This window comes from Macrotis lagotis, chromosome 2 (assembly GCF_037893015.1).
Source record: "Macrotis lagotis isolate mMagLag1 chromosome 2, bilby.v1.9.chrom.fasta, whole genome shotgun sequence".
NCBI classification, from domain to species: domain Eukaryota; kingdom Metazoa; phylum Chordata; class Mammalia; order Peramelemorphia; family Peramelidae; genus Macrotis; species Macrotis lagotis.
In genome coordinates this window covers 147,334,252-147,347,288 of record NC_133659.1, presented here as the reverse complement: position 1 = coordinate 147,347,288, position 13,037 = coordinate 147,334,252, and the positions used below count along the sequence as shown (strand labels likewise).

Here is a 13,037-nt window from a genome sequence, read left to right as displayed (position 1 = left end):
GAAATGCCTACAAGTGTTACATTTATTACAAAACCTAACATTCTAAAAGAGTATGAGTTTGAGTCAGATCCACCCTAAAATACTCTCCATTTGCTATTCAATTGCAATTTTTTTAAGATGGCTATATTCCACATTCCAAAGGCAGACCAAAAACTCAAACTTTTGGAGGAAGGGAAAGGAAAAGAATAAGCATGTGTCATGTGTCAGGTGTCACTTTTACAAATATCACATTTGATTCCCACAGCCCAAGGCTAAGTGATCTGCCCAATATCATACAACTATTAAGTGTCTGAGCCAAATTTTAACTCAAATCTTTCTGACACTAGACCTTGAACTCTAATACTGCATCACCAGTGGACTCTTTGGGATTTAGATTTTTGTTTTCAGGGAAAGCTTGAAATTGTTAATGGGGTTTTGCAATTTCTGGAAGACAATGGCACCTACTTTCCCTGCTGTTCAATTTCAGGCTCAAATCGTCTGTACTTTCTGCTTCAGATAATATATGTACATGGATGGACAAGCTCTACAAAGTGACCATGTCGTTTAGGTCAAACTCATAAGCAGTTATGGATCTCTTCCAAAAGGTCCTGAAATGTTCTGGAGCTTAATGCAAATACCATATGCAAATTGGAGCAAATGAAAGACCTTAACACATGGGCTCTCTTCCATCTGTGGCTAACGCTTTCGGTAGATGAAGCTCAAAGATTCTTTATACTTGAGAAAATAAATATATATGTCATCAGCTGTTAATGTACTTTCAATCATCTTATTTCAATATAAATAAGATCTGAGATTTTTTTTCTATACCTTTGGCATCCTCACCTCCTTCAGAAACTTTGTAATCTCTTAATACTTTCACAATTGTGTCTCTGGGACACATTTCTACCATATACACTTATTTCAATCTAGCTGCCTTTCCCATCTTACTTTTTTAAACTAATTTCTACCTCCTCTAAAGTCTTGGCATGTAGCCTTTTTTAGTTAAATAATTTACCATCAGGGTCATGATGCCATTTTCATCTTACTGAAGATATCCATCAATGTTGCTGAAAACATAATGCAAAAAAATATGGGAGCAGGCACACAATCCTGCTTCATTACACTGGTGACTGGGGAAGCTCAAAAACACTGACCATTATCCAGAACTGGTGCAAAAATGCCATCATAAAACTGACATACAATACGAATAAGCTTCTGACATAGGACCACCCAGCATGGTAACTTACAGGAGCTCAAAAGGAACATGTGATGCTCAAATAAGGAGACTCCACTCCACATGTTCATGTGAACTATTTGGTAGAGCTGTCTGAGATCTAGTATGATCAGACTAGTATGTCTGATCAGCCATTGCACCTTGATTCTGACACAGTGAAGTCACCTTCAAGAATGAAGGACAAAACCAACCAACCAACCAATCAGCCTCCCCTAAAAGCACATTTGGGAATACAATATTCAGTTATAAATATGGTATCTCCACTGTCATTGATGTTGGAAAGTCTATTATAAAAACATCTTTTCCATTTTTCCTTCTCTGATGTTCTTTCATTTTCATCTTTAAATGTCCCAAGACTGATTTTCATTATGTTCTTTTGCTTCCCTCTATTTTATGAGATAATGTTGCTCATAAGCACTCTCCTATATGATATTTTACAAATATATTTACTACTTCTTCATCTACAGCCTAATGATTTTCTCACCCTGTCAGTGCCTCTATCCACCTGTCTTTCTACTATCAAGAATTGGTTTTGATGGTGAGTTCCTATAAAACCTCCATTTGAGAGAGTGCCCGCATCAGTGAAGCTTGCTTCTAACCCAGTTCTGGCTCTACCCCACAGATGACTTCCTCTCAAACCCTGTAGCCTTCTTGTTTAGGCATACTTTATCTCCTAAGAAGGCCTCCTCTTTTGAATATTGAGCTCTTCCCTGAAATTCCCAATGCCTATCTACCACACTCACTTCTAACTTAGCATATGCCCCTTCTCTCTCCCCACCTTAATTTTCTCTATTTGAAAATGAAAACCATTTTGTAACTGGCAAAGAAAGAAGTTATTCGTAAATTCAAAAGAAAAAGACATTTAAATCACAGAATAAGCTAACCACTTAAAAGTAAATGGGACTTCAAGAAAAAATCAAAGAGGTTTTTCAGTAATTAAAGTTGTACCGATTAGAAATGAGTCAAAATTAGAACACGAGCAGCAAAATTATCAGATTAGGGCAACTAACATGGTAAAGGGGAACAGAAAAAAGTAAATTAAAAAAGGGTCAAATTCAGAAATAAAATGAATCATTGAATAGGAACTGAAAAACAGGATTCCACAGGACACATCAAAAAAAAATTATAGATTGATTTATATGTGAAGGTACCTAGTGATTCCAAACACAAAACAGATGAAATTTACTAAAAGATGTACATAATCTCAATTATAATTCAAAAACTAAAGACAAGTATTAAATACGCATGAATTTCTCTAGAAATGGCCAAAGACAATTCAAGCAAACACTGTTCTACTCTCAGGTTGCCTACAATTTATATCTTTTCCCCACATTTGACTATTTTAAAAATCTGTGATTCATTATTTCTTCCACCTATTCCTACCTCAAAACTATGTGGAATCTGTGTATATAGTACACTTTAAATAGTTTTATAAAAATGTAAATTATAAATAGGTATTAATTTGAACTTGAAAGGCACAAACATGGTCATCTTCATATACAAAGAACATTAAAGTGCTATATTTGGAAACACAAATTTCATCATGTTCAGGTTTTTTAAAAAATGTACAATATTTAACATGTTACTTCCATGAGCTAGCTCACTGTCTGTGATTCTCTGTGAATTTCTCGTTCTGTTTTGTGCATTTTTAAAGGAATAATTTTAAAAGGAAATCTCTTCCCAATAAATATTACATCTTTAACACAACTAATATTTTTTTCACAGTATGGTAGTATTTCATAGTTTAACCTTCAAGTTCACTATACTACAAGAAAAAACACTATCTACTACTACCCTGCTCAAACATTTCCATGAGGGAAGAATTTTTAACAGGGGGCAAAAATAAGCTGTTGGCAATAAAAGAGTTCCAATTTGACGCATGAGAGTAAAGTTCCAATGATTAATAATGTAAATATACTCTACAAGTCCCAACTTTGCCCTTCTTATATCTTTAGTTAGTCTAATCCAGGTCTTTAGCTCTTAAGTATTTGACAAAAAAAAAAAAATCAAACAATAAATGGGAGGGGATCTTCTTATGCAGAGCGATTAACCCTTTGAATGCTTTAAGAGATCTCTTCCCTGTGTTTCAAGTATTATTGAAAGCTGAAGATGAAAATATCTACATGTGAAATTTTACTCATGGTATTGATACAAGGGAAACTATGAGCACAGAGAAATATTGTAATCTTATATACTGGAAACAAATTTTTGTAATTTTTTTCTGTACTGTTAAAAGTGTTTCTTTTTTGGCTCTTAATATGAATTATAAGCACTTTGAATGATCTTGGCCTCACTTTCCCCTGTGGGCTAGGCTAATTCTGCTGGAAATGTAAATGTCACTTTAAACCAGACAGAAGACCCTCCTATAGAAACCCTTCCAATACCAGATGTTGATCACACTCAAAACACTACCCCTCCTCCACCCATCTTGGAAGGGCATTTAAGAGAATCTAGGTCTTACTTTTCCAACTGACCTAATCAGAAAGCTGGTCTGCCTACCTTAATCTACTGCATAACTCCCATGTGTTTCTAAACAATTCTTGACTCTCTGTAAGATGCTTAACTCACTCCTTAGCTCTATCACTTTATCTATTTTGTGTTTGTGGTAACTTTTTTAATAAATGTTTTTTCTTTTTACACTCATACTCCAGCATCAGATGGTTTTAAGTTCTTCATTTATACAAATCAAAAACACAGCAACAGCATTGTTCCATTCCTCCCATTAAACCCCAGTGAGTGCATTAACATTCTATTCACCATTATAATATTATTATGGGAGATACTTACCGATATTTTCAACACTTCTGCAACATTTAGATTCTTTTTTTTTTAACTGGGCTCCTTAGTAAAGGAATATTCTTGGAATGAATCTTCACCTAAAATAAAAGAACAAATAAGTAAATTAATAATAATGATCACTGGTACAAGCATATTGATTGTACCATATCATGACTTTAAGAGTTTTGCTACCACAGTCAATATAGAAAAGTGGAATTTTAAAATATACTTTTATCAGCATATTTTTAAAAAAGCTTCCAAGAATAATATTTCCAATAAGTCACCACTTTAGTCACCTAATTTCTCCCAATTTCTAAAAGGAATCTTTTCTTTTAAAAAAATGATAAAATTAACTTGAAAACATCAACAATATAAATATTTCTATATGCAAAAAACAACAAAGGTTTACAGTGAAACCTCAAATCACATGCAGTATAGCTTGGTTTAAAAAAATTATATACTAGATTCGGCTCACTGACTCTAAAAGTTATTCTGTATGCTTGCATTTATCTCTGAACTGCTTTTGGTACATTTTTAAAAATACTCAAATCTTTTCTTTAAATAGAATTTTTTCAAAAGAAATCTATGTTGGGGTGGCTAGGTGGCGCAGTGGATAGAGCACCAGCCCTGGAGTTAGTAGTACCTGAGTTCAAAACCGGACTCAAACACTTAATAATTACCTAGCTGTGTGGCCTTGGGCAAGCCACTTTAACCCCATTTGCCTTGCAAAAACCTTAAAAAAAAATAAATCTACGTTGAAGGTTGAGCTATCTCTCCAATAATTTCCACATCTTTAACACAACCAAGGCTTTCTTTAAAGGTTCTTAAAAGATTCCACTTTTAAAGCTCTTACTTTGGGGACACTAGCAAACTACTTCTCTTCTATCAATACTTACCTAGTTGTCTCTCTACAGTTTTTCTTTCAATAAGCCATGGAAACCACTTCATGACTAAGGTTACTGAATTATCTAAAAGAAAATTTAATATCCAATGGAGGCAGCATGTCACAATAGAAGTAATGTTATAAAACTCAAATGAAATAATTTATGTAGAGAGTGCTATCTAAACTTTAAAACACTGTCATTCTTATTTAAAAGAAAGAGGAGGGGCAACTAGGTGGTGTAGTGGATAGAGTGATGACCTGGACTCAGGAGACCTGAGTTCAAATATGACCTCAGACACTTAATAACTGCCTAGCTGTGTAACCTTGGGCAAGTCACTTAACCCCATTGCCTTAAATAAATAAAATTTTAAAAAAAAGAACTAAGGGGAAAATCATGAGAAAGAAAGAAAGATAAAGTATTTTTTTTTTAATTTACTGACTGAGGACTCTAAGGCAGACAGAAGTTACCTGGCCAGGGTCACAGGACTAGCATCTGAGGCTGCAGTTTATCTACTGAGCCACTAAGTTGCCACCTGAAATCTTTTTTTTTTAAAGCTACCTTTATCATTTCTGCATTGTCTACTGCTACAACCTGAATTATATAATATTATAAATATTTACAAATGTATATAGAAATACACAGCTATTCTAAAACTGGGAAAGGACAATTCTGACAATCTGACAACAAGGATGAGTAATATGCAGAGAAAAGAACACTCAACTTGAAGTGAAAGACAGGTTCAACTCTGCCTCTGATATTCTCACTTTAACTCAAGTTATTTCTCTACCTAAAAATACAGAAAACAATATTTATTGTACCTATCTTGAAGGATCAAAAGTCAATATGGCACAACAAGAAGATCCTTTACTTTGGTTTACTCTTACCCAAGTGGGTTTGTAAGCACATCACTAACCCTCTCCAGGCTTCAGATCTTTTACCCATCTTCTATTTCTGAAAGAAATTTTTTAAACCAAATGTAAAGATTTTTTAACCCTATTAAATTTCATCTTATTTAATTCAGTCAGTAGGTCCTCAAGATTTTTGAATGCTATCTCTGTGTTAACTATCCCTTTCAGCTTCTTTGCCTTTATTCAAACCACTGATAAAAATGTTAAGAATGACAAGGCACAAACTCTAGAGAAACTTGAAGTTTCCAAGTTGACCCAGAACCACAAATGAGTATTCTTTGTGAATGGCTATTTATTAATATGGATATAAAGAGTCCTGTGGGCTGCAGATTGACCATTTTAAAATGTAATTCTACTTATGTTATTATTGCATTCTTATTTATTTTATTAAATATTTCCCAAATAACTTTAATCTGGTTGAGGTCACACTCATGAAGATAACTGACCTGTGTATTTTACATGTCTGATCTAGCCAGTATACCTCTTCAATAGGAATAGCATCAGATTTTCTGAGATAATTTGTTTAAATCAGGTAAACTCTATCTACATCATTACTATGATCTATTAGTCCATAACCCTATCTAAGTGTACTTCTTCCTTGAGGAAGACTATTTCCCTTCCTCAGTGACCTAACCTCACCTTAGTAGTATGCTTCATTTTGCATTGTGCCAAGTGGCTACCCCAAGAAACTCATCATTATGGCAAGTCTTTCCCTGTCCTCCCAAAAGGGAGCAGATTAATCCAACTGAGATATGTCACTAATTATAATCCTATTAACAAAGGAGAGAGGTCCAGCTAAAGCATAGTGAAAAAATTTGATAAGAAAGATATTCTATTCAATGAAGGGGCAAAAAACAAAGAAAAACTTTCACTGAGGAGACAGCAAATGAATAGGGTCCAACTTTAATAAACCGAGGCAGGGGAGGTGGGGAGGGAGAAGTAAGATGTACAGGATGCAGGGGAGGGGAGTGTGAACAATGTAAGGTAAATGAGAGTATAGAGCAAAAAAAGAAAGAATAAGTCTTTCCTGCAAACAGTCCAGTGTAGAAAGAATGTAGAACACATGAATTAGAAATATACAATCTGAGATAACAGACAATAGTCAGATTACAGAGGGCCAGGTATGTGATTATTTAATGAAGTAAATAAGTATTTATAAAGCATGGGCAGTTCAATGGATAGATTACTGAGCCTGAAATCAGCAAAACTCATCTCAATTCAAATCACTCACTACATTTGTGACACTGGGCAGTTACTTAACCCTGTTTGCCTCAGTTTCCTCATCTGTAAAATGATCTGGAGAAGGAAATGATGAACCATTCCAGTATCTTTGTCAAGAAAATCCCAAATGGGGTCATGAAGAGTTGGACATAACACAACAGCAGCAGCAGCATTTCCAGGAACTTTATCAGACACTGTGCAAAGCAGTACATTCTCTCAAGAACTTCACAATCTAATGGGGGAGGCAAGGGAGCAGAGAAGCAACCTACAAACAACTATGTACAAACCAGATATACACGGTATAACTTATACACAATATCAAGAGAAGGCACTAACATTAAGGAAAGCAAGAAGCTGAAACTTAAAGGAAGCCTGAGAAGCCAGGAGGCAGAGATGAAAAGTATTTTAGGTACAAGGTATAGCCACTAAAAACACAAACAGTTGGGACATGGAATATTGTACATGGGGAATAACAGAGAGAGCAGTGTCACTGTATCTTAAAATATATAGACAGGAGTAAAGTTAAGAAGACTAGATAAATAGGAATAGGTCAGGGTTACAAGCCCAATCAGACTATAGCAATATATCCAAAAAAATTATTCATTATGGTCAAGCTGAATTTATATTAGGGATGTATGGATGGTTCAACATTAATAAACTTTCAACATAATAAAATGAATAACAAAACATAAAACACACTATTAAATACAGAGGAAAAACCTTTGAAAAAGCACTCATTTACATTAAAAAATCTTCAAATTAAAGGCATGGGGGAATTCTTTTAAAAATAAAAAGTTAATAACCAAAAGTAAAAGACAACATCACATGCAATGGGAAAACACTAGAGAAAGTTTTCCAAAAACTATGAGTAAAATAAAGATGTCCACTCTCCCCAGTATTATTTGATATGGCTCTAGAACTATTAGCAGTAGAAATAAGACAAAAGAAACAATTTAAAGCATAATGATAGGTAAAGAGGAAATAAAATAATTCCTTGATCCCTATTTACTGATGACATTAGTTTTCTTAGAAAATATTACAGGGAGGCAGCTAGGTGGTGCAGTGGATAGAGCACCAGTCCTGCAGTCAGGAATACCTGAGTTCAAATCCGGCCTCAGACACTTAATAGTTACCTAGCTGTGTGGCCTTGGGCAAGCCACTTAACCCCATTTGCCTTGCAAACCTCCCCCCCGCCAAAAAATTAGAGAATCAGCAAAGATAGGTGACATATGGCAAAATTAATCCACAAAAAGAATTTCCTTAGAATAACAATAAAATCCAAAAGGCAATATTAGAAAGAGAAACACCATTCAAAATAACTGCCAAATGAATAAAATATTTGGGGATCAATGTGCAAGTAAGTTATGTACATTCAATTACAAAGTGTTCCTTAAAGAGACAAATAAATGGAGGTATATAGTATTCAATATTCTTGGTTAAGTGACATGGCAATATATAATAAAAATGATTATACTACCAAAGTTAATTTACAGTCAATGCTATACCAATCGTATTTCCAAAAGAATACATTATTGAACCTGCTAAAAATTCACTTTCAAAAATGAGATCTAGAATATCAAGGGGAAAAAATGAATCAAGGCAAAAAGGAAGGGAAATCATCAAAATTATTTGGTAAAGTAACATTCATCAAAATCATTCAGTATTGATTAAAAATAAATACATAGATCAAGAGGATAGGCTAGATAAAAAACAAAACTATAACCTAACATTCAATAAACCAGAAAATATAACTGAACGTATTTAATCAAAACTTCTGGAAAAAATGGGAATGCAATCTAGAAGAAATTAGGCTTGGATCAACACTTCTGTGTCAAAATACACAATAAATTTTAACTGGATACACAACCTCAATATTAAAGAGCATAACAAAAAATTTCAGAAAAGTACCAGATTTTTTTACTTATACCTTTCATAGGTATGAGTAGAAAATATATTCTTTTTTGTGTGTGTTTTTGCGAGGCAAATGTGATTAAGTGACTTGCCCAAGGCCACACAGCTAGGTAATTTATTAAGTGTCTGAGGCCGGATTTGAACCCAGGTACACCTGACTCCAGGGCCGGTGCTCTATCCACTAGGCCACCTAGCTGCCCCAGACGATATATTCTTAATCAATAGAGTGATAGGAAATTTACGAAAGACAAAAAAAAATAACTTTTATTAAATGAAAATGAAAAGCTTCAGCAAAAACTGGTACACTTAGAATAAGAGAAATAGTAATAAAGAAGAAAAAAATCTTAGCATCAAATACCTCTGATAAAGGTTCAGTAACTAAGATGTATAACAAATATGTGTTTAAGAATATACCTATATTGGGGTGGCTAGATGGCGTAGTGGATAGAGCACCGGCCCTGGAGTCAGGAGTACCTGGGTTCAAATCCGGCCTCAGACACTTGATAATTACCTAACTGTGTGGCCTTGGGCAAGCCACTTAACCCCATTTGCCTTACATAGATGATATAGCTATAGATGATATAGATATAGATATAGATATAGATATAGATATAGATAGCTAAATAAGACCACCCATCTCTAAGGTATGTGGTCAAAGGCTATTAATAAAAAGTTCACAAAAGAATTACCAACTATTAAAAACTATATGGAAGAATGTTCCAAATTACTAATAACAAGAGAAACGAAAACTTTAAAAAACTTTAAGGTTCTATCCCATGCCCTGCAAAGATGGCAGACATGCTAAAACATAGGATCAGTAGGTGAATCAATACACCCAATATGAAAAACAATTTGTGATATGACCCAAAGACTACTAGGCTTATACCCCAAGAAGGGTCATGATAAGAAGGTCCTCATAACACAAAAACATTTATTTGGAGCATTTTTTGGTAACAGAATTGGAAATAAAATTGATGACTATTTAGAGTATGCCTAAATCAACTATGGTATTTTAATGCAATAGGACAGTACAATTCTATAAGAAGCAGCTGGGTGACATAGCAGATAGGGTGCTGGACCTGAAGTCAGAGAGATTCATCTTCCTAAGTTCAAATCCAGTCTCAAATACTTAACTGTGTACCCCTGTGTCACTTAACTCGGTTTGCCTCATTGCTGAAGAAGGAAATGGCAAGCCACTCCAGTATCTCTGCCAAGAAAACACCAGATGGGTTACAAAGTGTCAGACATGACTGAAAAAAAATGACTGAACAGCACAGCATGCTATAAGAAACAACCAATATAATTAATACAGAGAATTGTGGAAAGGTTTACAAGATCTGTGGCAGAATAAGGCACTAACAAGAAAACAATATGACCACAATATAAATGGAAAGAGTGAGCACAAACCAATCAAAAATGAAACAGTACAACCCTAACAGCAACATGGGGGTGATAATCAATCTTTTAATGGACTTGCTCATACCATCAGCACAACAATCAGGCTCAACTTTGTGGTATCTGCAATGGAAAATGCCATCTGTATTCAGAGAAAGAATTATGGAGTTTGAACAAAGACCAAAGACAATTTAAAAAAAAGGTGAAATGGTACAAAATGATAAAGGGAAAGCTCCAAAGACGATAATAATACTAAATTAACATTTCTCTAGCGCTTACTATGTGCGGGTACTATGCTAAGGGCTTACAAGTATTCTCTCATTTGACCCTCCCAACTACCCTAGAGGCTATTATTATTTCTATTTTATCCAGGAGGAAACTGAAGCAAAGAGGGGTCACACAGCTAGTCTGAGGTTAGATTTGAACTTGGGTCTTCTTGAGTCCAAACCAGGCCATTTATTCTTCATGCCATTTGAGAGGATACCCACCATCCCTTTCCGGGGCAGAGGTTGGAGCTTCATGACTGTGGTATATATTGCACATATTTTTCAAATATTTCACATGTACTGACCAGTCACAAGGTTACAAAACTGAATTCATCATCCTTTCTACCTCTGTAACATCTATATAAGCTCCTTCTCTCCTCTGAAACTTGTTTGGGAGTGGCTTAAGGCTTAACCAAGTGTCTTAGCTCATTGCATTTAATAAATATTTCTTAACTTGACTAATACAACTCATTTGATATCACCAAAAAGAACATACACTATATTTCATTTACTAATGTTTGGATATAAGATATCTGTTTTAAGAAATAGTAAAACAAACAAACCAGAAACTATTCTAAAGTTTGATGTACTTATAGCTAAATAACATTTCAGCTTCCTGATACAAGAACGCCATCTGGTGGTAATAAAATGTGTAGTTACAGATTTTGTCTACAAAACATGTAAGAAAAGTTATTCATTTTCTTCATCTGATTAATCTACTTCAAGACAAAGTAACGTATTTATAATTTCCCAATATTCTTTACATATTTTCACTTTTTTTCTTGCCTCATGTTGGCCCCCAGAAGATGCAGCCTGAGTTGAAAGACTCTTTGACCTAGAAGGAAAGCTCCATTCTTCACATATCTATCTCCAACACAAACCATAGAGCCCAGGACACAGGAGACGGTCACTGTCTACTGACTGACTGATGTAGTCCTGCATCACCAACTGCCTTGCCAACATTTACAACTTAATGTGTCTTGCCAAGGTCAAATTCAACATGCTCAGAACAGATCTCTTGTAATCATAGAACTTCAGAGTTAGAAGGAATCTTAGAGGTGGCTAGGTGGCACAGTGGATAGAGCACCGGCCCTGGAGTCAGGAGTACCTGGGTTCAAATCCGGTCTCAGACCCTTAATAATTGCCTAGCTGTGTGGCCTTGGGCAAGCCACTTAATCCCATTTTCCTTGCAAAAAAATAAAAAAACTAAAAAAAAAAACCTAGAAGGAATCTTAGTCTGGCCCAAATCGAAAAAGGAATAATCACCACTCTCTAGGTGGTCATCTAGTTTCTGCTTAAAGTCAGTCGACAGGGGCGGCTAGGTGGTGTAGTGAATAGAGCACTGGCCTTGGAGTCAGGAGTACCTGGGTTCAAATTTGACCTCAGACACTTAATAATTACCTAGCTGTGTGGCCTTGGGCAAGCCACTTAACCCCATTGCCTTGAAAAATCTAAAAACAAAAACAAAAAGTCAGTAGACCAAGTCCACAAATCATCAATGAGGCCATGCCCAAGGAAAGGCAACAGGCAGGTCCAACTCTCAAGGAAATCATAATCTAATGGGGGCAGGAGGAGGAAGAAGATAATCAGAAAACATCTAAGAGGAAAGCACTAATACTGGGGCAGGCAAGGAAAGGTATCTTGCAGCCAATGGAATTTACATGAGCCTTGAAGGAAGCCAGGGAAGTCAAAAAAGCAGAGATGAGGGGGATAAGTATTCCAGGTAGGGAGTAAATCAGTGACAATGCATAGTCAGAGATGATGTGTGTTCTTCAAGGAACTGTCTAATGTGAGGAATAAATGGAAGGGGGACAGTGTCAGTATATTGCTGACCATATAGAGAAGGGAGTAAAGTGAAAGAAGAGTGGAAAGGCTTTGTTTCGTTTGGGGCGGCTAGGTGGTGCAGTGGATAGGGCACTGGCCCCGGAGATTCAGGTACTCCTGAATTCAAATCTGACCTCAGACACTTAATAATTACCTAGCTGTGTGGCTTTGGGCAAGCCACTTAACCTCACTTGCCTTGCAAAAACCTAAGGGGAAAAAAAAAAAAAGAGTGGAAAGGCAGGGCTGGACCAGGTTATGAAACACTTGACAAACCAAACAGAGCACTTTATATCTGATTCTATAGGTGATGGAGAGATAGAATAGACTGGGGAGGAACTGGAAGCCTCCAATGAAGAGTAGAACTACTACTTACATGAGGCAACCAGCCCATTAACTATATTTTTATAAATAATAAATATAAAGGAGAGAAACTGAGAAACTCAGAATCAGAATGTTAGACAAAAATAGGTCTTTAACACATCACCCTGTATAATTCTTTAATTTTTACTGAGGCAACTATGCCTCCTAGAAAGCAAGATATTTATCTAAAATTTCGGAGTTGTGGAAGACTTGTGACAAGAACTCAGATTTCTTGCTCTGAACAGCGTTTTTAAATTCATAGATAATTTAATTCAGA

The 13,037-nt window shown here is 35.4% G+C and overlaps 1 protein-coding gene across 1 annotated transcript in view; it reads right to left on the bottom strand.

Moving 5' to 3' along the window:
* Nucleotides 1-8,591, bottom strand: part of LYST (lysosomal trafficking regulator) — a 190,352-nt gene extending 181,761 nt beyond the window's left edge. The window contains exon 1 of the mRNA XM_074222963.1: nucleotides 4,001-8,591. The gene's annotated coding sequence lies outside the window, so the exon portion shown is untranslated. The remainder of the gene's footprint in view (nucleotides 1-4,000) is intronic.
* Between the last annotated feature and the right edge of the window lie 4,446 nt (nucleotides 8,592-13,037).